Raw genomic sequence first — 25,146 nt, 5'->3', positions numbered from 1 at the left:
GAGCATGCTGGAAACAGAGCAATAAAGAAGTAAAATCATCAACAGAACTGTAATCTGCTTTTCGCTCCATTGATGCTGACTACATACTGAGTATTTTCAGCATTCTCTCTTTTTATTTTGATAGTTACCTCTGGCTGAGAGTTCCATGGAGAACTCATGGGTCGCCCTTCTTATAACAGTCAAAGATGAGCTGAAAGTCAGGAGGTAGTATTTCAGACTGCATTGAATTAAGGAGCTGGGCCTAGACATGTTGATCAAAGACCCAAGACTTAGGTTGTAGACCTGAGGTGGGTGAGTGGGATTAGTATAGATGGACACAATGGCCAATGTGGATCTGGATGGCCAAATAGCCTGCGTCTCTGCCGTACGATGCTGTGAATCAGTTTTTAGCCTGTTTTCTCACCAATGCCACTGTGGTTGACATAATTAGCATATCCATTCATTTGATTAAAAGGTGAGTACTTCATAAATATACATTTTTCTGTATGCTTTAATGAATTTCTAGAAGCTTGGTATTGATCAAAACTTGTTTTTTTTTCTCTCTTCATATTTAAAATCTATGAACTTTAGAAGTTTATAAATGAAGTCTTTGTCAAATTGCGAACTGTGAAAGGGCAAGCTGGCTGGCTCGTGAATGCTTCATGATCCACTGCCAGAAGACTCACTGTAACTTGCAACCTCTCTGCCTTGTAGGAGCTTGTACCATTTAGACCTCCAAATCAATATCCCATAGAGTAGTAAAGGCAACTGTGGGAAAATACGGGAAACAAGCATTGGGAATTGTAATGGAGTGTCTGAAGAGGTCATTATCTTATTGAGAATGTAACATTTAGGTTTTGACATCTTTTTGCCATGGCCTTGACCACCCAAGAGATCAGACCTGCTATCAGACATTTTTTTCCCACAATTGTTTACAAATTTTTTGGTAAAACATTAACCAAAACTATCATTTACAAAGAATTGGTGATACGATCAAGGTCTTATGAAGCCAAATGTTTTGGTTGGAAATTTGAATTATCATCAAATCTGAAGATGCAATCTTGACTGCTTCTTGTATTCTTGTTCGATGTAGGTGTTGAATAATTAAGGCAGGCTTATTATTATCATATCACTTGCATTATTATGAGGGTATAACACTTTTGAAAATTAAGTTTAAAATTATTTAATTTAGCAATTAATTACTGGGGTCAGAGCCAAACTGTATGGATACAAGCCTTTCAGCTCACCAAGTCTGTGAGAACCGTCAACTGTTTCATTTTGGATGTATTCTATCCTAACACATTTTATTTCACCCACAATTCCATCAATTATCCTGTTCAAATCCTACTGTTCACCTCCACTTAATTTGTCATGAATAATTATCCAATCAGCCCACACATTTGGAGCTGGGTGGAGGAGGGGGGGTGGGGTGGGGTGAGAAAAACTCCAAGGAAATTCACAAGGTCACAGGGAGAATGTGAGAACTCTGCACAGACATCGGCAGATGTCAATATTGAACATGGATGGATTGAGCTGGATTCTCTTTTTGATGATGCCAAGATACAAGCCAATCAAATGCAAAGCATGCTTCCTCCTTCAAGAGTAAAGAATCATTATCCTTTCTAAATGTGAAAACCTATCTATTGTCAATTTATGTGAAAACATTTTTTATTTCCCAGAGTGATCTGTCCAATTCCTGGTAGAATTTGTTACTGTGTGCTACTTTTGGGTAATGAGAAAGATTTTTAATTCAAAACTCTGACAAAATTGATTGAGAATCAACAGACAAAAGACGACAGATTGCAAAGCAGCTACATATCCAGCCTTCAAAAGCAAAAGACCTGCAGATTTTGAAATCTGAACTAAAACAGAAAATGGTAGCTGTACTTAGCAGGTCAGCAGGAAACATAATCGGCCTGACTATTACCTCTGTCCTATTTCCATAGATGAGGTTTGATCTGTTCAGTACATCCAATACTTTCTAGTCTTATTTCACATGACCCAGTTTCCTGGCTTGATGTAAAATGTGTTGGGTCATTTATATAATTAATAGTCAGAAATGTAATACCTCAAATCACCAAAGTCATTTCCTCCATGTAATAGACAATAATTACCAACAAACTCACTCATCCTTATTTAATTAATTTTGAATTATCGATCCAAAAAAACCATTTTCTTTCATATTGTGAATGTCTTGTCAGGACAATGATAGGTTTAGAAAAATAATGATTAATTAATTTTATTTAATTTACTAATGTAACACTGAAGAATTATGATATGGAGACAGAAATCAGAAGTTAATTTATTAATAGTGTTTTTGTTAATTTAGAAAACTCATCTAAATTAAGTTGTTCATATTTTAATTAAAAAAAGTTTACTCCCTCCAAAGTCCAATCTGAAGATTTTATGTTGGACTGTTTTCTAATTTCATACTGATTTTTTTTTCCCCATTCAAATCATTTTTGGTTGGAAACATTCTATCCTGTTAATTTCTTGTGATCATTTCATTTTGAAGATGGAACTTTGTTACACTGTTGATTTCTGGCATGTCAAATAAATATCTAATGTATGAAATGTTAATAAATTCTCAGTTGAATACAGGATTTGGAGGGTCATTTATTTTTGCTCTTATTTTGCATTAAAGTTTCTTCTTGTTACTATGGTAAAACTGCTAATCCAGCACGTTCAAGACTTTGGTGATTTGAGGTATTACATTTCTGACTATTAATTATATAAATGACCCAACACATTTTTTTTAGATACTACACAGTATTTAAACTGTGAACCTGGTAAGTTTAAAGGGAGCATGGGAAATGGGATTCTATTGAGTTGAGTTGGCATGTGGGAACTCAGGCCCTAGTGGGCAGACAAGGGCTGGGGGCCAACATGTTAAGAGGAAGCACAGCTAACATTACTGGTGAGGCTGATACTGAACCATCAGGATTTCTGAAAGGCCTGATGATACCTTATTGGTGTTCTACTGTTTATTTCGTTTTTGCATCTTTTTGAAAGATTTGCTTTAATTTTTTTAGTTGATGACCTTAATATTTAGTACAGAGCCTGAGTACAGATTTGATATCTTCACCTAAAACAGAATCACAGAAGGCAGATCCTGTAATTCAGGTCTACTGTGCAAGCCTAACTGGAATGAACCAGCGGCATTTAAATTAGCCAAACGAATAAAAATCTTTCCCTTGGTCTTTCAGCCCAACTTGTTCGTGATGATGTCTTAAAGGATTATGATTATTTTCTTCATGAGCAGGTCAATTAGGTAAAAAAAAAGGATCCCTCTGCCTCAAATGTGAAGGGTAAATTGGGCAAACATTACAGGCAATCTGCATGAACAGATTTCATTCTATGGAGTCTCATTCAAGAAATCACCTGCATGGTTAGAGTGGGGCGGCAAGGTGAGCATAGTGGTTAGCTCAAGGTGCCGTCTGTAAGGAGTTTGTATCTTCTCCCTGTGTCTGCATAGTTTCCTGTAGGTACTCTAGTTTCCTCCCATCCTCCAAAAATATACAGGTATTTGTGCAGCACAGGCTCATGGGCTGGTAGGGCCTGTTATCTTGCAGTATCTCTAAAAAGAGTGGAAGATGTCCTTTAAATGAAGAGCTTGTCCCTTATCCCCAAACTCTCTCCTCATACAGAATCATCCAATCTCCCTTTCTGTCAGGGAAGCAGTCATGATCCCAACAGATCCTCATCCCAACATTAACCATCACCTCAGTCCTTAGAGACTCTTCATTTCTGCCTGAACCTGTGGTCTACTTGAAAAAATGGAGAAAGTATCTTTGAATATGATCATTGCGCTAGGTCTGTTCTATTACAGACAACATCTAGATTGTCGTGCACAATGGCCTACTGCACATAACACACGAATGTGTCCTTTTAGGCATGAAAATGATTCCAACCTTTTCACCGAGTGATTACAAACTAGGATCATTCATAATTCAACATCAAATAAGTCATTCAGAAACCAATTATGAATTAATGAACTGATTAAAAATGTACTGACACTTCATTCAATAGATAATAAATTCATTTAATATTTTTGTGCTGAGATAAATTCATAAGTTATAATATCTCTGATTTTGTGTTGATTGTGAACTCTGGGGCAAAGAGTCTCATTGACAGCACCTTCAGTATTTCCTTATATGTTCAAAAGTATGAAACATAGAAGATAGGAGCAGGAGTCGGTCATTCGACCCTTCGAGCCTGCTCCGCCATTCAACGAGATCATGGCTGATCTTAAAGTTCAGTACCCCGTCCCCGCCTTCTCTCCGTAACCTTTAATACCCTTATACTGAAGAAATAGATCTAATTCCCTCTTAAATATATTTAATGAACCTGCCTCTACTGCCCTCTGTGGCAATGAATTCCGCAGATTCACCACCCTCTGGGTAAAGAAATTCCTCCTCATCTCGGTCCTAAATGGTTTGCCTATTATCCTCAAACCATGGCCCCGGGTTCTGGATTTTCCCATCCTTGGAAACATCCCATCTGCATCCATTCTGTCCAGTCCTGCCAGAATTTTATATGTCTCTTTGAGATCTCCTCTCAATCTTCCAAACTCCAGCGAGTACAATCCCAATTTGCGCAATCTTTCCTCATAAGTCATTCCTGCCATTCCAGGTATCAGCCCGGTGAATCGCCTTTACACTCCCTCCATTGCAAGAACATCCTTCCTTAGGTAAGGTGACCAAAACTGCACACAATACTCCAGGTGGGGTCTCACCAAGGCCCTGTACAGCTGCAGTAAGGTATCCTTGTTCCTATACTCAAACCCTCTTGATATGAAGGCCAACATACCATTTGCCTTTTTAACCGCCTGCTGTACCTGCATGCTCGCCTTCAGAGACTGGTATACAAGTACCCCTAGGTCTCTCTGCACTTCCCCATCTCTTAATCTATTGCCATTCAATTAGTAATCTGCCCTCCGGTTTGTATTACCAAAGTGGATAACCTCACATTTATCCACATTATAGTGAATTTTCCATGTATCTGCCCAATCCCTCAATTTGTGAATAAAATAAACTGGTGTCTGGTTCGTAGCATAATAACAAATTCTGGGGCATTAATTTTTCCCATTACCTACAATTTACTCAAATTTTCATTATTGTTCTTTATGAGCTGATGTAAATGAATTCAAAAAATCAATACAAGTGGATTATGTTTGAATTAGTGAATTGGATTAGCTACAATACTTTTAGCTGTATTTCCTTCCTTAATCTATTTCTTTTAAATTAGAAGACAACCTATTTTAAATACTCTGTTAGATGTTAATCTAACCTTGTTGGAGCCCCAGTCCTGCATTAGTTTCCTGAATAAAGTCACCCATGCAAAACTGTTTTATGCTCTTGTTGCAATTCCCTTTGTTGTGACTTGCCTAATGAAATTTCATTTTTGCCCTGTTTGCAAAATCTTTACAATTATTCAAGAATTGTGATATCACTGCATGTCCTAATCTTAAATTCAATTAGCAATCCACATCAGTGCTTTTAAACTAGACAGATCAGACAGCAATTGGAAGAAACAATTTCACAGATGCTCAAATCCATTTTAGAATTAAGTGAATTTGATCATCTCAGCATCAGTATTATCAGCATTTTTTTCCCTGCCACAAACTGATATTTGGTGCACAAGAAGTCCATGTGATTAATAATAGGTAAGTTCAGAAATATCAGATTATAATATATTAATAGATCTTAAATTAATAAAGACCAAGAAATAACTTGCAGGTTCAAGAATATAAATTATAACTGTGTCATCAAAGTGTATTAGATGTGTGGTCAGCATCTATTGGCAAAGCATTCTGAGATATATACTTCTGCTATTTAATTGTATTTGTCCAGTTAATCAATCATAATCTGTCCATTTAAGTAAAAATAATTAATCTCATTTTATAATCAAGAGAAGAGGAATTTGTAAAATCAAGAATTGCATTTTAATCTTTTAGGGATAATTATGACATGCACAATTTTAATCAAATAATTTTGTACTAAACACCCTTCTCAGATTTATGAACTTTCACAGATATTACTTTTGAAATATTTTGGTCAAAAATTGAGTATGATAGCAAATCATCTCAATTTGAGTACCAGTAACAGCAACAATTGGTTACTAGAATTCAGGTTCCATGTTGTTTATTTTTATTCCCCAAAGCAATTAACAACTATGTTACTATAAAGAAAGAATCCTAACTTAATGATTTGGCATCATTTACTTCATATCAGATGTCAGTGAAACTTCTGTATTTATTGAATTAGAATTTAGGGGGATTTATTTGCCAAATTATGTTCTCAATTAAAGAGAAAAGTAAAGATTTTATCATAAATGTAATAAAAAGGAAGAGGAAAAATCACACATGTCAATATTTCTGGTACCAATATTTATTAAATGTCCAACCCCACTTAGATTTTATGTTGGTCAATCCTGTTCAATTTGTATTTTTGTAAAGTTCACTGTCAGGTCAATTGGAAAAGAGATATCCAACTGTGAAACAGTTACTAATAATTAGAAAATTTTGCAAGACACTTGTGGAAGTAAATACAAAACTGGGAAATCAAAAGTTATATTATGCAAAGGGAAACTAATTGACTGCATCTCAACATGTTACAACAAATCCCTTGACTTAATTTGCAGCACAATGTTTTCAATTATGCTTTCCCTTTGCTGACCCCCTGGTTTTATGGTTTGAATTTGAGTTTCACTCAATAACTGTAACAGCTGCTCATACTGTTTTCAGCAATACCAACCATCCCTTAATTTCACATTTTAATTTTAAGCCACATTGGTGGCTTCAGTACATGCTGAGAGAAGAGCAGCTGTACAATAAACAGTTACCATAGGTACAGATAAATAGACCTGAGGTACAATATTGGAATTGTAAATAAACTTATGATTTAACTTTAAGTACTGTGTTTCAGCAAATAAGCATTTCAAAAGTATCTCCTTGGCCTACCAACTATAATTACCAGCAACTATAATTATTTTTAAAATCTGTTTAAAGGACAATGCTCAAAGCATAGGCTATTTAATTCAACACCACATCGGGGACAATTGGCTAGCACTCGCATTCCCTGGGACAAAGCTGCATAAGAATTTTGTGTTATTTTAAGCCCATAATTATTGTCTCCTCCCACAACTAATATTTGGCGTAAAGAAATTATATTGCATATTGCAGAAACCCAAAGAAAATCAATGCTGATCGTAAATTAAGCATCCCATATGTTTTCAGAACATTTTGCTTTTATATACATTTCAAATTTTTTTGTGACCAATAGAACACTGGAAGTATAACTTCTCACATTAATCATGCAAACACCCACATGTAGGCATTTTATCATTAATACAGGCACATTCTTATACTTTTGTACACATATGTTTTTCATTCATGCAACCATATCCATAGACCATATCAGACCAATGTTGTTGTGAAAACAATGATAAATTATCTCATTTAATAAAAAATATTAAGAGAATTAAGTCTTATTTCATTTGAAAGGCAAAGTAACATGAAAACTGTTAAAACTTGGTAGATATGAACTCATACCTCAAAACAAGTAATAATTGATCACAAATTATTTGGAGAACAAGAGATTTAGCATTTAGGTGGGACAGTACTTACTTAGAGGACAATGAGCCTATAGAAGTTGCAGACACATCAGTTTGTGAAAGCTGAATACTTTTAAGAAGAAGTAAATCTTTAGATTCTAAAAGCTTTAGACAGCTTGGATAGTAATGGGATGACATTTAAGATATATGATCATCAATGATTGTATTGCACTATGCAACAAGCTTGAAGGACACAGAGACACTGGAGGAACTCAACAGGTCAGACAGCATCCATGGATAGAAATAGTTCGTCAACATTCAGGTCAGTGGCCCTTTATTGCATCCTGGACATTGTCTGACCGGCGGAGTCCCTTTACCCAATATTCCAGCATCTAGAAATTTTGTGTTTCTCTTGCTTTCTCCTATGCCTATTTTCTACATCCATTTCTCTTCCATCTCCATGCTCTTCCCCACAATCACCAATATTCTTTTGATTTCTCCACCACCCAATCAATAATATTCCCTTTCTCCTCCCCATCACCAAACATTAACCCCTGAATTGGTGATTACATTTCCACTGAGTAACACTCTACTACAGGCTCGGGTTAATTTCTTTCTTTCCTGTTGAAGAATTCTTTAAAATCTTAGAACTTTACCTTTTCACTCAAATATTCCAAAGAGTGTGGATTTATACAGAGGAATGATAGATCAATTCTATTTCTTAGATGATTTCCATAGTGTAATTAGCAGCGATTTTGGCATCTAAAGCTAACCGAGTTGTTGCTGAAGATCAAGAATATCAGAAATTATTCAGAACAGTTTTCATTGTTTGTATCAGCAATTTTGAAATTTGTTGAATTATGATGTAATCTTACCTCGGTTTACCAGATGTAGGTAGAAATAGCTTTAAAATTCTAAACAGATTAGTTAATCACTATTAACTAGCATAGCATGTTTCAAAATAATATCCAAGAGGCATAAACTTGTATAATATTAAATCATCTTAAGATTGTTTATAATTTGTGAAAAAAATTAATAATTCCTTCCACCTATCAACGCTATATGAAATTGATGAAATCTGCTCTTATCTGGACTTTGCGCATCAACTTTAAAGTACATAAATCAACTAGTGGAGAGTGACAAGCAAACAAGAGAAGCTGGTGCAACTCAGCAGACCAGGTATCATCTAAGGAGAGAAATGGACAGTCACATTTCCTTTTTAAAGACTGCAGGAAGGGGAGATGTCAAGTCTAGAAGGGAGGGGCCAAGAGGATGCACGAGCCAGTGTAACAATGGACAACCTTAAACTTTCGAGTCGGATTTTAATTTACGTTTTCTTTACCTCTTTACCCTGATAATAACTTATTCATGTGGCCAGCTTTTTGGTGCAGAGAATTTATCAGCTTTCAGAGAGTATGTTTTGCAAAGCGTCTTAATAGCTAAAGTCTTCTCTGAAAAAGTTCTTCTCCATTTGAATGATTTGAATGAAAAAGAATCAATGCAAAAATGGAAAGCTTGTGAGATTAAAAAATACCTCTGATGGTATTCCTGCCAATCTGGAACATAGACAATAGCTGATTTACTCAAACTGCCCACGTAAATTAAAATCCGACTCGAAAGTTTAAGGTTGTCCATTGTTACATTGGCTAGTGCATCCTCTTGGCCCCTCCCTTCTAGACTTGACATCTCCCCTTCCTGCAGTCTTTAAAAAGGAAAAATGACTATCCATTTCTCTCCTTAGATGATGCCTGGTCTGCTGAGTTGCACCAGCTTCTCTTGTTTGCTTGTCACTCTCCACTAGTTGATTTATGTACTTTAAAGTTGATGCGCAAAGTCCAGATAAGAGCAGATTTCATCAATTTCATATAGCGTTGATATGTGGAAGGAATTATTAATTTTTTTGGTACATCAGTGAGACAGAGGCAGTTTCCTCATAACTGGATCAATGCAGCAATGCCTGTGATAAACAGATTTATTCTCTTCCTCATTTCATCTCAGGATCCTAAGATAGCCATTTTGAAACCATTTACAATGTTGGAGGATACATTAAATTGATACTATATGCCTCAATGATCTTTTCACAGAGAATGAGCTCAGCAATTTAAAAAATTGAAATTTAGACACAGAGCACAGTAACAGGTCATTACAGCCCATGAGTCCGTGCTATCCAATTTACACCCAATTAACCTCACCCCTGGTACATTTCAAAAGTAGGAGAAACTGGAATCCCCGGGGAAAACTCACGCAGCCTCGGGGAGAACATATACTCTCCTTACAGACAGCGCAGGATTTGAACCCTTATCCTGATCGCTGGCACTGTAAAGGCGTTGTGTTAACCGCTATGGAAACCATGCTGCTCCCTTTTTGGATCTGTCCTGATAAAGCAAGTAATGACAGGAACTCATAATTTTGACCATTTCCTTCAAAAAAGCTCATCTGGTTTGCTGAATAACATTGAAATCAAGTCCAATATCCTTCCACTTTCCATTGCTTTTCATTCAAACCAATCAGTACAAGCACAGATCATTTCTGTTATACATTGCACCTGAAAGAAAACTCTTCCTATAAACTCACATTTGTTAATAATTTACAACATTATCAAGCTGCGATATTCAGTATAAATAAAAGTAAAAAAATAGTCTCATGACTGTAGCCTACTGAGAGAATTCTCTCTTACAAAAAGATGTATTATGTTTGAGTAAAGTCCTTAAGGAATGTGCAGGATTCAATTTTGTTTATTTCTATTATTTGCCATTTTTCTTCTCTTCACCGTCACCCAGCTCTCCCGAGGATGGTGATGTACACAAAGCAATTTTTAAGCAATGCTTTGTCCCAAGATGTTACATCTCACTTAAGCTAATAGATTCAGTCATATCATACATACAGCAGGCAATGCTGTTTTCATGAAGTGAAGCACGAAAGTCTGCAGATACTGTGATTTCAGTAAAAACATGCAGAAATGCTGGAGGAACTTAACTGGTCTTGCAATGTTCATAGGAGATAAAACTATATTACCAACATTTTGGGCCGGAGCCTTTCTTCAAAGTATAAGCTAAGAACAAGAAGCATCAAAATAAAAACTGAAGAGTGGCAGGGGGAGGAGTTGAGACCAACAAAAGGTAATAATTAGATATAAGAGGAAAGGTGACCATAAGACCATGACATGGAAGCAGAAATAGGCTACTCAGCCCATCAAGTCTGCCCCATCATTCAATAGTGAGCAGATATATCTTCCCACTCAGTCACACTCAGGGACAGTGTCAGAAGAGATCCAATCGGTGGGGGGGGGGGGGGGGGGGAATAGGGTAACTGTGGGGAAAGCATAAGCTGGTGTTTGAAAATTCACTCGGGGGCGGGGGGTGGTGTGTGCCTTACCTGCCATGGACCACCTCCTTCTGCCGCGCTGTCACACTTCCCCCTCCCTCTGGCATTTCAGACAAATAGGCATGAAGACGAAACCACGTGATTAATTTTGATGTCACCCCCCCTGATTGGATCACCCAGTGCAGTCTGCAACCCCGAGTGACGCTAATACTGGATGTCTTCGCTAGTTTCTGCACTTGGACCTGCAGCTTAAAGACCTACAACTTCAGATTCAAACCGTACTCCTGCATTCGAGTGTTGCAGCCGGTATCCATGGGAATAAAGGTATTTTCAAAAGCAACCATTATGTACTTCTCAATGCTATAAATAAGATGAACATTGAACCTCAACCAAATGTAACTTTATTCACAATTAATTAAATACAAAAGGAAAATGGTTCGAAGTTTTGTATCCATAATTTTCAGTCACTGTATATTGTTATATTCATTTCATTATATCTATTTCTGTTATGCATCTGTCTTTAAGAATTGATTCACATTGGAGGAATGGTAAGCACACTTTATTCAGGTTTAAATCTGGTGCATACACTGCTTGCAGTCCAGACGCAACTTCCAAAATGACATCACGCGCATGCACGTTCCACGCATTGCCATTGTAAATTGCTTTCTGACATCATGTGCATATGTAATTTTCTTATTTTTGTTTTATTTCATTTCATTTAGCAACATTGTTACTTTTATTATGATAAATATAAATTCATTTTAAAAGTTTTGTGGCAAAGGCTTGGCCTGTGGGTGGTTGGGGGGGGGGGGCAACAATAATTTATTTGGGGGGCCTGGCCTGTGAATGCCCCCCACCTTGGCACCAGCTGTGGTTGCACTGCCCAACCTTTCCCCATAATCTTTGATGGCTTGGCTAATCAAGAATCTATTGACTTAAATACACCCAATCATTTGGCTTTCTCAACTACCTGTGCAATAAATTCCACAGCTTTACTACCTACTGGCTAAAGAAATTCCTCTGTATCTCTGTTCTAATTGGATGCCCTTCAATCCTGAAGGTGTGTCTTCTTGTCCTCTTTCCCACCATGGGAAACAATCTTTCTACAGCTATTCTGTCCATGACTTTCAGCATTCAAAATGTTTTGAGGAGCCCAAAACTGCTCACAATACTCCGAGTGAGATCTCACCAGTGCCTTATAAAATGTCAACATCACATCCCTGCTATTATATTCTATTCCTCTTGAAATATCTTAATTTACAAAATGAGTGCAACTCAACGTATTTTAACTTTTTGGAAGTTCATTTCTAAAATTTAGATTTGTGGGAAAGGTAATGCAGTTAAAATTTTAATGGGTTGCTTTTAAAATTAAAAGTGTAAATTGAAAACATGCAGTGCATTAGCAGTGGAACATATAAAGGGACTTTTGTAAATGTTATGAACAAAAACAGTGTTTCGATAGTGGGGGGAAGAAGAATTGGGGGGATAAGTTTAAAGGAAACCAGAGAAGTCGATGTTAACGCCATCCAGTTGGAGGGCACCCAAACAGAAGATGAAGTGTTGTTCCTCCAATTTGGGGTGACCTCAAACTGGCAGTGCATGAGTGCATGGACAGACATGTCAGCAAGTGAATAAAGCAGGGAATTGAAATGTCAATTCACATTTCAATTCGGTGGGCCTTATTTGAAAGCAGACAGTGAACTGTGGGCAATAAATGGGTGATCTGTTACCTTTCAGGGCAAAACCACTATACCAGCTTCAGAATTATAAATACAGGAAAAGAAACAAATGAGATTGGATTAGCATAGAGATGCATACCAACATCAATTTATACGCAGTCTTCATCTGCCCACCCAAGGCCATGTTTCTACTTGCTGTGAATTAAAGCAACACCTTCACTCAGCCATATAACCTCTCTGTGCAAGACAGTCTTTTAGGTTACAAAATCATTTGCAATATGTTTTGCTTCACCAGCATTCTGCTAATGTGTATTTTCATAATTCCAATTACATACAGTAGTCTCCAGATTACGAATGAGATCCATTCCTAAGTCTGTATTTGTCGAATTTGTAGATAAGTTGGAACTTGCTGCACGTGCTGCTTTTAAATCATTGGAAAGGCTTTGAGCCTTTTCTTACACTAGGAGGCATATTACATTAATTTTGATCATTAACAGCAATATTAATGGCATCGTAATAGGAGACAAAATGGCAGACAGCATTCTACTTCCTCCAGCCAATGAACCACTGAAGCTTCACATCGTCTGTTCATAAGTATGAGTTGCCCGTAAGTCTGACATTAACAACCCAGGGACTGCCTGCATTTACTATATTGTACAGCATTTAGAAGTTAGAGGGCTGAAAATGATCTTCCCTCACAAACCAACACAATGTACATTCCAGGACTCAATCTGAACTGGGGAAAGATAAGGATAGGAAGAGTGGAGTAAGAAATTCTTAACAATTCCAATACAAGATACAATCTGGTCTGCATGGTTTACTGAAGTGTCTTTGTGTCAATATGATGAAGTATCTAAAGTTCATCAGATATCCAACCACAGTTCACTCCTAATTTATCTTTGGCTTGGCTTCGCGGACGAAGATTTATGGAGGGGGTAAAAAAAGTCCACGTCAGCTGCAGGCTCGTTTGTGGCTGACCAGTCCGATGCGGGACAGGCAGACACGATTGCAGCGGTTGCAAGGGAAAATTGGTTGGTTGGGGTTGGGTGTTGGGTTTTTCCTCCTTTGCCTTTTGTCAGTGAGGTGGGCTCTGCGGTCTTCTTCAAAGGAGGCTGCTGCCCGCCAAACTGTGAGGCGCCAAGATGCACGGTTTGAGGCGTTATCAGCCCACTGGCGGTGGTCAATGTGGCAGGCACCAAGAGATTTCTTTAGGCAGTCCTTGTACCTTTTCTTTGGTGCACCTCTGTCACGGTGGCCAGTGGAGAGCTCGCCATATAATACGATCTTGGGAAGGCGATGGTCCTCCATTCTGGAGACGTGACCCATCCAGCGCAGCTGGATCTTCAGCAGCGTGGACTCGATGCTGTCGACCTCTGCCATCTCGAGTACCTCGACGTTAGGGGTGTGAGCGCTCCAATGGATGTTGAGGATGGAGCGGAGACAACGCTGGTGGAAGCGTTCTAGGAGCCGTAGGTGGTGCCGGTAGAGGACCCATGATTGGCACCAACCCTCTTTTCAATCTTCTTCAGCATGATGCTGAACCAAGCCATGAAAGACCCCAACAATGAAGACGCTGTTTACATCCGGTACCGCACGGATGGCAGTCTCTTCAATCTGAGGCGCCTGCAAGCTCACACCAAGACACAAGAGAAACTTGTCCGTGAACTACTCTTTGCAGATGATGCCGCTTTAGTTGCCCATTCAGAGCCAGCTCTTCAGCGCTTGACGTCCTGCTTTGCGGAAACTGCCAAAATGTTTGGCCTGGAAGTCAACCTGAAGAAAACTGAGGTCCTCCATCAGCCAGCTCCCCACCATGACTACCAGCCCCCCCACATCTCCATCGGGCACACAAAACTCAAAACGTTCAACCAGTTTACCTATCTCGGCTGCACCATTTCATCAGATGCAAGGATCGACAATGAGATAGACAACAGACTCGCCAAGGCAAATAGCGCCTTTGGAAGACTACACAAAAGAGTCTGGAAAAACAACCAACTGAAAAACCTCACAAAGATAAGCGTATACAGAGCCGTTGTCATACCCACACTCCTGTTCGGCTCCGAATCATGGGTCCGAAATCCTAATTTATACAAGGGGAACAAAAGCTCCACCTCAGGAAACATCAAATGCCATTGGATTGATTGGCAAACTCAACAGTGTTTCAGCTGCTTATCAAATGCCATACAATTAAACAAATAAATGTAATCCATGGCTGAAAGTCCCCGCTGTTTTCTCTCCTTATAAAATTTTCTTTACTGCACAAATAGCTGTGTAATGTGCCAACACAAACATTTGTTAAGTGATCTGATTGGTGAATCTGCTTAAAATTTTTTAAGCAGTTTTTTAAAGAACTGAGATTTTTCTGTCACAAAATGTAAATTACAAATTCTTAAAAGTTGACATCAATTATTTCTTTATATGTAAATGAAAATATTAGGTTTTAAAAAGCAACTGAATAATAAGTACAGAGGGACCTTGAGGTCAATCTCTCAAGGTTATCGTGCAAGTTGATAGGGTAGTTAAGAAGGCTTGTGTTTTGCTAGGCTTCATTGGTTGGGGGATAAAATTCAAGAGCCATAAATAAAGTTGCAGTTCTATAAAGCTCTGGTTAGACCACACTCAGAATATTGTGTTCCGTTCTAGTTGCTTCATTACAGGAAGGATGTGGAAACTTTGGAGAGAGTGCAGAGGAGGTTTGCCAGAATGTTGTCTGGATTGGAGAATGTGTCTCATGGGGCAAGGTTAACAGAGCTAGAGTTTTTCTCCTTGGAGCAAAGAAGGTGAGAAGTGAGTTAGTAGAGGTCTACATGATTATGAGAGCCATGGTGCAGCAAGGACATTTAACGAATCTTTAGACAAGCACATGAATGCAAGAAAAATAGAGGATTAAGGGTGTGAGGTAGGGAAGGTTTATATAGCTCAGCTGTAGGACCTGTACTGTGCTGTAATGTTTTATGCTCTATGCTCTATGTTCTATCAAAAGCCAAGCTGGCTATCAAACTATTTGATTTTATTTGCTATTTTATCTTGTCACATTCTTTGTTCACTAAAATTAATAAATATCTGACAGTTAATCAGTTGTTAAAAGGCATACACTACAGCCAGAAATTTGGTTCATGTCTTATAGATGTTTCTCTGACATAAGTCTGTTTATTGACATCAGTGTTGGAGTAGCTTGAATCTTTGCCATTTCCAACCAAGTTAGTGCTGAGTCATTTGAGTTGGAATTGTGTTGCTCCTTTTGTTGAATAACCAAACTGAGAATGCATCATGAAATACATCCAAATCCAGACAGTGTGTATGGAGGTGGAACAGGTTCATGGGCCTGAAGGGCCTGTTTCAATTAAAAACTTCTTTAAAATCTCCTGTAGAATGATGAAACCTGTTGAAAATTATGTTTGAGTGTGCAAGAGTTTAATACATCAGAAATATTGTTTTCTTCATCTTGTTATGGAACCATGATTCTCCAATGCATTGGGGCAAGCAGACAGGAAACTTTAATTTTGTATATAATGATCAATTGCTGGAATTGCACTTATGAACACTTTGACAGAGGCAACATTTGGAGGGAACATGACCAAAAGAAAATAACGATTTTGTGAAAACATTTGAAAAAAGCTAACATTTTCTGCAGAAGAAATGCTTTGTGAAAGGAGGTAAGAATCCATTGGTGCTGGTAACGTTTTCATTTGGGACTGGGATGGGGAACACTGTTTTCTTCTTATCAATGTTTGATAATTAAATAGTTCTATCTATTAGAATAGAAAGAATTGGATCTTTTGGCAAAGAGCATTGTAAATTTACTTCATATAAGTGATAAACCTCAAGTAGTTTGATATCCTATACAGCCTTGTTCCTCATAACAAGAAGAAAGCAGATTACCAGGGAAATTCATGGATGTCCTGAAAATTGCTTTGAAGTTGTAGAGCTCGTCGAAAGAACCAAAGACTTGTTGATCCAAACCAAGGCTTTTATTAGCAAAAGACAGGAGCTCTTCACAGGTGGCCGACCAGTCCGGAATGATCTGACCTGGCTAGGGACATAACCCTTTAAGGCCCAGACAGTAGGCATGGCTTAGCTCTCAGCCAATCGCTGTAAGCACAGTCATTACACTCTAGATACTGTAACTATATACATTGGTGATAGATCTGTACTATCACAAAAGTACAACAATCCCACTCACACCTGGGAACCTTGGTCCCATGCCCGTCCTAAGGATCATTAAGAACCTCAATGAAATGCATCGGGAGAACACATAAATCTTGCTTAAGTGGGGTAAAAGAGCACCACCTCGCAAGCTACCCAGCGCTTTTGCTGCCAGCTGTCTTATGTCCCTCCTGCCTGAACTGGCCTCATTAGCCACCACACAATTCACAAAACAGACTCACAAAATGACCTAGGAAGGAGCAGAATAAGATTAAATCCCATGGAAGAAATTAGAAACTCCACATTTGATATCAGTGCTGTCATTAATTATTGCAATCTAATTTTATTTTTAGACATTTCACTCAATATCTAATTCATTTGATTAAAATACATCACAGTGGTTTAATGATTTGACATGGTTCAGTCCAAATGCAACTTTTTAATTTGATAAGAAGGCATAGATTTGCATAATGATTAATTAGAAATAAACACTGATGTTGAACACTTAATAGTTTATAGTGGTAGTGAAGGCATACCCTTTTTAAGAACTATTAAATCCTCAATTCATATTGAGGTCTTATGATGAACCACAACCCCATTGCTATTTTCAAATGCACAGTTGCAATGTAAAAGCAGCATTATATGGATGGAACTAAGAAATTCCACATCAAAAGTTATGTAATATGCCAAGTGCTGTCATGAATTGTGATGGATAATTAAACAACTTTGAGAGAAGTTGGACTTGTTTCTAAAAATATCAGAGCTAAAATGTTGGCAGTCATCTTGAGGCGGATGGGGCACTGTATGATTTAAGTAATTTTACTCCTGTGATTTACATCATCACTTCCAAGTATTATTGAGAAAGTTCATCTTAAATTTTATTTATTTTTCCTTTTAAAGATACTTCATGGTAGAAGCTCTTTCTGGCCCATGAAACCCATGCTACACAATCACACCCAATTACCTATTGATGTACCATCAATAGGCTGAGTAGTGAAACAATCAGGCTTTTAATAGCTCAAGACTGGAACACTTATCAAACAACCATCCACCTCCTTGACTGATCAGAACAAAAGTAAAAGGGTGACATTCAAGGAAAAATTGATAGGATCGGTCTTTGGAGGCAAGTCCAGTTGGTAGCAGCCAATCATGGTATAACAGTGGTTTACCACACCTATCATCCCTGTATATTTTGGAGAGTGAGAAGAAACCAAAGCACCTGGAGAAAATCTACATAAGTCATAGGGAGAACATACAAATTCTTTACCAATAGCACTAGATTCGGTCTGAGTTGCTGGCGCTATAATAACATTGCACTAACCACCATGTTAACTGGACTTGACAGAACATAGGTTATGTTTTCCAATATCCTTGCTGCTCTGGTGAAGAAATCCACTTCAGACTGACTCCAAGTGGTTTCAGTACAACTGTGGTAATGCAAACAGTAAACACTTGTTCATTCAAAATAATTGGTTTATTGTTTACCTATGTCCTGTGACAAAAATAAACAATCAAATCCCACTGTTTTAAATTCCATTGAGCTTTTCTCAGTCGTTAGTAAAAGATCAATCATCAGTGGACACCATTCAATGAGGATTAAATACTCCTGAAATGCTCAGTGAGAAGTATGATTGGTCCGAAAATTAGAACAATGAGCAGCTGGAGGAATTCAATGGGTCAGACATCTTCCATGGGCAGAAATGGTCAGTCACATCGTTCAACCTAATCTGTTGCATTTGGTACACTCACTGTAGCCTCCTTTATATCAATGAGAAGAAACGTAGATTGGCTGACAACTTTGCCAAATACTTGGATGTTGTCTAGGTCTAAGCCTGAACTTCCAGAGCCCAACCTGACGACATGAACTTAACTAGTTTCTATTATGATTCTTTCATCAAAGAATGATTATGTAATGGTGAAGTTATTTCCATCTTGTTGTGAGACTTAGCTGAGGGAAAAGGAGTCTGATTTCATACCCATTTTTGTTTAGATTATGATTCACTGCTCTAAATCCCAGGATTGTTTTACCAGTGAGTGTGCTTCTGATGCCCAAATTAAATTCCAGTACATCTCTTAACCATTTCACCAAAGCTCCTTCATTATCACAAATTGCCTTTTGTTCCTTCTACCCAGAATGCTTTAGATAATTCATTCTTCTGTTGTTCTGAATCTATTAATTAAGCACTATTAAACTCTTCTGTTTGTAAGAAAAAAAAAGGAAAGCTGTGAATTTAATTCATAATTTGGAAATCCTTAACAAATAGTAGAAGTGGAGAGGGTCAAAAACTTGAAATTCCTGAGTGTCAACATCTCCGAGGATCTGTCCTGGATCCTCCAGGCTCTGAGGAGATTTGGTATGTCACCAAAGACTCTTGAAAACTTCTACAGCTATACGATGGAGAGCATTCTGGTTGGTTGCATCACTGCCTGGTACGGAGGCAGCAAATTTCAGGACAAGAAAAAAAAAACTCCAGAGGTTTGTTAACTTTGCCTGCGGCATCACAGGCACCAGAATCCGCTCCATCAAGGACATTCACATGAGGAGGTGTCTTTAAAAAGCAGCTTCTATTCTCAAAGACCCAGGCCATGCCCTCTTCACTCTTCCACCATCTGGAAAAAGGTGCAGGAGCCTAAAGACAAGCACTCAGTGGCACAGCTTCTTCCCCACAACTATTTTTATTTTTTAAAATATTACTGTTCATAATATGAATGTTTACATTATGATACTGCTACAAAACTCCAAATTTTGTGACTTGTTCATGACAATCCTGATTCTGATTCTGAAGTGATTTCTTTTTAAATTTCAGAAGCTACCACATGATATGAACTGTTTGCTTAGAAATAAGTGCTATTTATACCCTCTCAGCATGGCAAATTATTTCAGCCATTAGCAAGTAGATAAAGTGAATTGTCAAATGCTTACTAAATCTGTCACTAGTTACTTATTTAAATCCAAAATTTAGTCCAAACTAAAACAGTAATACTGTGACTCAGAGCTTCCAGTGACAACTTTCAGCAGGTTACAGTGTGCACAGCAAGGTGCTTCAGACTCAAAGCTGACTTAAAATGTGTGAAAGCCTCTTAGATTAAGTGGATATGCATCTCTCAGTCAGCCCTAGATTGAAGGAGTTGGATGCACTAGGATTACAGTTGTTGAGAATGGAGCGTTCGAACAAGGTTAGCTGTCATTCATTTAATTGGTAACCATTAAATGTGCCATTTTAGATTTTTTTCTTTAATTCATTGTGTTTTTATAGTCTCAGAAATGTGTACCACATGGAGACAGGTCCATCGAGATCTCACTGACCATCAAACACCTTTTTTGCATCTATCGTAGATGAAACAACCTTGTGTTCTTCCCATATTCCCATCTACTCCCTCCCTCCACCAAATTCTACCACTTCCATAAACTCTATGAGCAGTTTGCAATGGTCAAGTAATCCACTAACCTGAATAAATTTGGGCTGAGGGAGAAAACCAGAGCACCTGGAAAGACATCCTGGTGAGTACATACAAATTCAACACATTAAACACTGGATGTCAGGATTTAATCCGGGTCACTGGAGCTACGAGGAAAAGCTCCACTAATTGGACCATTGTGTTACTTTAGAGGATTATGTTTTCAATTAATTTAGCAATTTCATATGCTTTTTCACTGTTCCCTTCAGTGAATCACAAAAGGTATTTAAAAACGGGGAGAAGGACTCTGTCTCTGTCAGAAGTTCATCAACTATCCAAGGGAGGGCCCCTGCAGCCTCTCAGCTGCTCATTGCTAGCTCTGTTACTGCCAAGGGCAGTGAATGAAAATAAAAAATAAAAAATGAAAAACTACAGATGCTAGAAATCTGAAATAAAACAGAACATGTTGGAAGCACTTAGTTGGCCAGGCAGTATCTTGGAAAGCAAAACACATGCAGTGCTTCAGGTGTAGGGGACTCTTTGTCAGAACAGTGATTCTGCCAGGGAGTTTAGATGAGCAGCTGGTGACTGAGACTGGCATGGTCCCCTGCAAAAGACAAACACAAGACAAAGCCCAGGTCATGTAAGACTTAGCACTAATCTAAAAGAAATGCAATTAATGTAAGATGGCTGAAGAATAAAATGGATGACCTGAGGCTGCATCTGAACCAGAAAGAACTTCAGGGCTGCTGTGCTCTGGTGATTACAGAAACATAGCTTGAGAACTCTATTCCGGTCTCAGCAATCCAGCTTGATGGCCCTATCTCCCCAGGGCAAACAGAGATACTGCTACTTTTGGCAAGACTCAAGGCGGACTGTGCACTTACAGTGCCCTCCATAATGATTGGGACCAAGACTCATTTTGCCTTTATTTGCCCAGGTTCCACACAAATCATAGGTAATTAAAGTGCACGTTCCAGATTTTATTCAAGGTTATTTGTATAGTTTTTGGTTTGACCATGTAGAAATTAACAGCAGTTTTTATACATAGTCCCCTCATTTCAGGGTGCCATAATGTTTGGGACATTTGGCTTCACAGGTATGTTTAATTGCTTCATCGGTGCAGGTTTAAGAGAGTTAGGTTCGCTTCTAAGCTTTGATCACTTTTGGAGTTTGTAGTTGCCAATTTTCAATATGAGAACCAGAGTTGTGCCAATGAAAGTCGAAGAACCCATTATGAGGCTGATAAACAGTAAGAGATGTTGCCCAAATCGTAGGATTACCAAAATCAACAGTTTGGAACATCATTAAGAAAAAAAGAGGGTACTCAGTAATCGCAAAGGGTCAGTTATTCCAAGGAAGATCTCCACTGCTGATTACAGAAGAATTCTCATCATAATGAAGAGAAAAAATCCAAACATGTGTCCAACAGATTAGAAACACTTCATTAGGCAAGTGTGGATATGTTGATGACTCCTGACCTCAGAAGACTTCATAAGAAGACATAAAGAGGCTACACTGCAAGATACAAACCACTAGTTAGCCTCAGAAAGGATGGTCAGGTTACAGTTTGTCTATAAGTATTTAAAAGAGCCTGCAGAATTCTGGAAATAGGTCTTGTGGAAGGATGAGACCAAGATTAACCCTGTATCAGAGTGATGGCAAGAGAAAAATGTGGAGGCGTAAAGGAACAGCCCAAGATCCAAAGCATACCACCTTGGCCATGGTTTACATTCAGGGAGAGAGACACACAGGAAGAGTAAGGAGGCTGAATTGGAGTGATTTCTTACTAATATGTTGCTTGTGAGAATTACTTAATTTGATTGACTGCTTGGATGGTGACTGACATTCTTCAACCATTAATCAGCGGCAAAGAGCATCAGAAAATGAGACATTTCTTTAAATGCACACACACACCTGACCACAAATCCATGGCCAACATTTCTCTCAGTGCATTTAATTTGCTGAGTCTGTCCTGCTGGGATATTCACATGAAATATGACACATTTTTATGCGTGGGCTACTTTCTGAATCTGTTTCGTTGGTTGGCTTTTAATTGGTTTATTATTCTTTGCCAGGTCTCTATAGCTCTTGCCGTCTCTGATGAATTTAAATTTAAATTGAATATCCTTGACTTACAAGGTGTACATTTAGTACAAAGTGTAACATATCAGAGAGCAGCAATAGATTAATTGTTAATTATTAATTAACAATGATATAATGATCATTGATTAATGATTAATTGAACAATGATTAATTAACTTTATTTAATTTATCAAACTTATCTAAACATCCACGCTTATCTAACTTAACCCCCAACCATGTGCGAATATACTGGTGTGTGTGTGTGGACTACCCCAAGCTACTACAGCTCAAGGGCCAATTCTTGAAAGGCAGATCACAATTCAGTTTCGGAAATTCAGTGTTGACATGTCGGCTTGAAATTGATGAGACACATAGGCTTTAGATAGATGCAGCACGCAGGCCTTAGATGGAATTAGCAGTTCATGAAGTGGGTGAAGAATGTTTATAACTCATGAAACCCTTGTTGTAAGATACCCTGTAAAATTAAAGAATAACAGCATTGTGGCATTTTAAATGCTATGTTTCAAATTAGTTTCAATATAAATTTGGGTAAAATCATCCATTTCCACCATGGGCTTTCCAATAAAATAAAGCAAGAGTAGAATCAAACATGAAGTAAATGCCCACCTGTCCATATTATAAATGATGGAAATGTTTCAATGCCACATGACCTTCAATTTTAGATGACATAGATAACCTCTGTTTAGAACCTTATTAAAAATTGCAATCTTTGCATTAACCCAAATATTTACCTTGGCTTTTCTTATCATATTGAGTCTTGCATTCAAGGCATAGAGTCAGTTTTTTTTTTGTTTTTATTACTGTTAATTGCATTGCTTCTGTACACTTCCATTTTCATCCGTGCAATGTACTGGCTGTCAATGCCACAATTTATGCAAAAGTCCACATATCACGAAGGTACTGATAGCCATTTATGATAATGCCAGTTGCATTTGATAATCCCTGCAATTATTTTCATACCCCACATCCCCAGCTCCTGAGGAGGATGTGATGTTAATCCTGCATGCGTAAGCTATCCCGAAGAGTCACCTGCCCCAACCAGGTAAACATCTATATTTCCCTGGAGCCGCTGGGATCTTGTAGTTGCTGATTTCCATACTCTTTGTTGAGTGAATGGTAATGGTGTTTGCTCAAAACCAAAGGGCATCCTCATCTGCACTGGCATGACAGGGTCTAAATTACATTTTGCAAAGCAAACTATTCATTTTTCTATAAATCCTCAGTGCTTTCCAGACTGGAGAAAACAACAAAAGTTTGCAAAGCTAAAAGAAGCCAGAACAGTTATGGACATTCACTCTTCGCTTCAAGCCCACAAAGAATGGTTAGATTCCCAATCCATCCTCAATAACAAATATACTATGGAATGACGCAATGCTGGCAAGTAGCTTCCAGGAAACAGAATATCCCAACAGTATTTCAATAAGTTTCATAAAGGGATCAATGCTTCCAATTATGAATGAAAAAAAATTGTCTTCTGATTGTATATCATTAGATGCAAGGTTCATATCAAGATTTCTTTCTCGGTGGCAGGTGTACATTTACATATCCTGAACCAGCGGGAGAAACACCAACCATAAACACTACAATCAGATGGATATCAAGTTGACTGAAGATCGAGAATTTAAAAGTTCCCTCGCCCTGTGACAGGTGTTTGGGAGATAAATTGAGAAAGGTTTGTTAGAGCAGGTCATACACAAACACTTTAAAACAGAATTTTTGCAGGAGCTTTTGCAAGAGTGCTCAGACTCATGGTGGACTGTTGTTTGCAGAAGGAAAAAAATGTAACAGAAGGCAGTGTTACATTGTCTGGAAAAGAGCATTTACTGTCTGGAAGGTCCTGTGTTCTTTGCAGAGAGCAGAAAAGAGGCTTTGCTCTCAAAGTTGGAGGGAGTTAGAGAGAGAGGAGAGACACAGACATTGGTTCCAGGGGGACAAGTTGGCAAGCTTTGGAAGACGGCCTGGCCAAAGGCTGTCTGATGTTTCCCTTGTTCCATCTTTCAGCAACCTTTAACTCATATTTCCTCCACCCTCAATTTCTCCAATTCCAATTGTAACTCTATCCTCTGGAAAATTTTATGTCTTTCTCAACAAATTTTTCCTCACTTACATAATATTTCACTATAATCCTCTGCATTTGTATTTTCCTCATCCATTGCTTAACTTCAGTCAGTTTTAATGCCTTAGAAATAACTCAGTTCCTCTTTTGCTCTGCAGCTCTGCAGGTGATGATTGTAACAAAAATGTTTCAACCTCCATTGCTGCTGTTTTTCCACACACAAGCTTTCAATTAGCTTGAAAAAAACTCCAATTAACTAATAAATCACAAAAACCAATTTTCAATCTGAAAGGACGATCCCCCATAAAATATTACGAGTCCAGAGGACCCCAAAACCCAGCAGCAATAGATATTAACCATGACAAAGGATTACTTAAACAAAAGTTGCTTTTAATTATCTTTGAACATGAAAATGGAATCAAACTTTAACTTATCTCTATTGACTTACTTAATCTACTCAACCCCCTTCTAATGCTAGGCGCATGTGTGTGTAATGTGTGTAAGCAAAGTTCTTTGGTTCACAGTCCAATCTCACTGGTTCTAGGCAATGCTTATACTGTGCACACAAGTTGACACCAATAAAGTTCACCAGGCTTTGGTGCTTAACAGGTAAATGGTTACCACTCAAAAGGGTTCTTGTTGGTTCTCAGAGAGAGAGTTTTTCTTGTTCCAGGAGATTCACAACTGATTCCTTTTTAACCAGCCATTCCAGTGTCTTGCTGACAAAATTTGCTCCCTTCAGGGTTCTCCAGATGATAACCTCTTTCTTTCAGGTCACCACAGAGTTCCTTTCTGTTTCACCTATTCCAAGGGAAACACTGAATAGCCAGTCCTCTCCTTTGACCAGGTCGTCTATCACATCTTGCCAGCTTGTCCCTCTGGAACTGATGTCTGTGTCTCTCA

General features: G+C 38.2%; 1 long non-coding RNA gene across 1 annotated transcript in view; it reads left to right on the top strand.

Annotated features, from left to right (window-relative positions):
• LOC138740508 (uncharacterized) overlaps nucleotides 1-25,146 on the top strand; it is a 155,429-nt gene that overhangs the window by 11,996 nt on the left and 118,287 nt on the right. The gene's annotated exons all lie outside the window — the stretch shown is intronic.

Source organism: Narcine bancroftii, chromosome 8 (assembly GCF_036971445.1).
Source record: "Narcine bancroftii isolate sNarBan1 chromosome 8, sNarBan1.hap1, whole genome shotgun sequence".
NCBI classification, from domain to species: domain Eukaryota; kingdom Metazoa; phylum Chordata; class Chondrichthyes; order Torpediniformes; family Narcinidae; genus Narcine; species Narcine bancroftii.
Note: the sequence above shows the minus strand (reverse complement) of the source record. Positions and strands in the feature narration are given on the sequence as shown.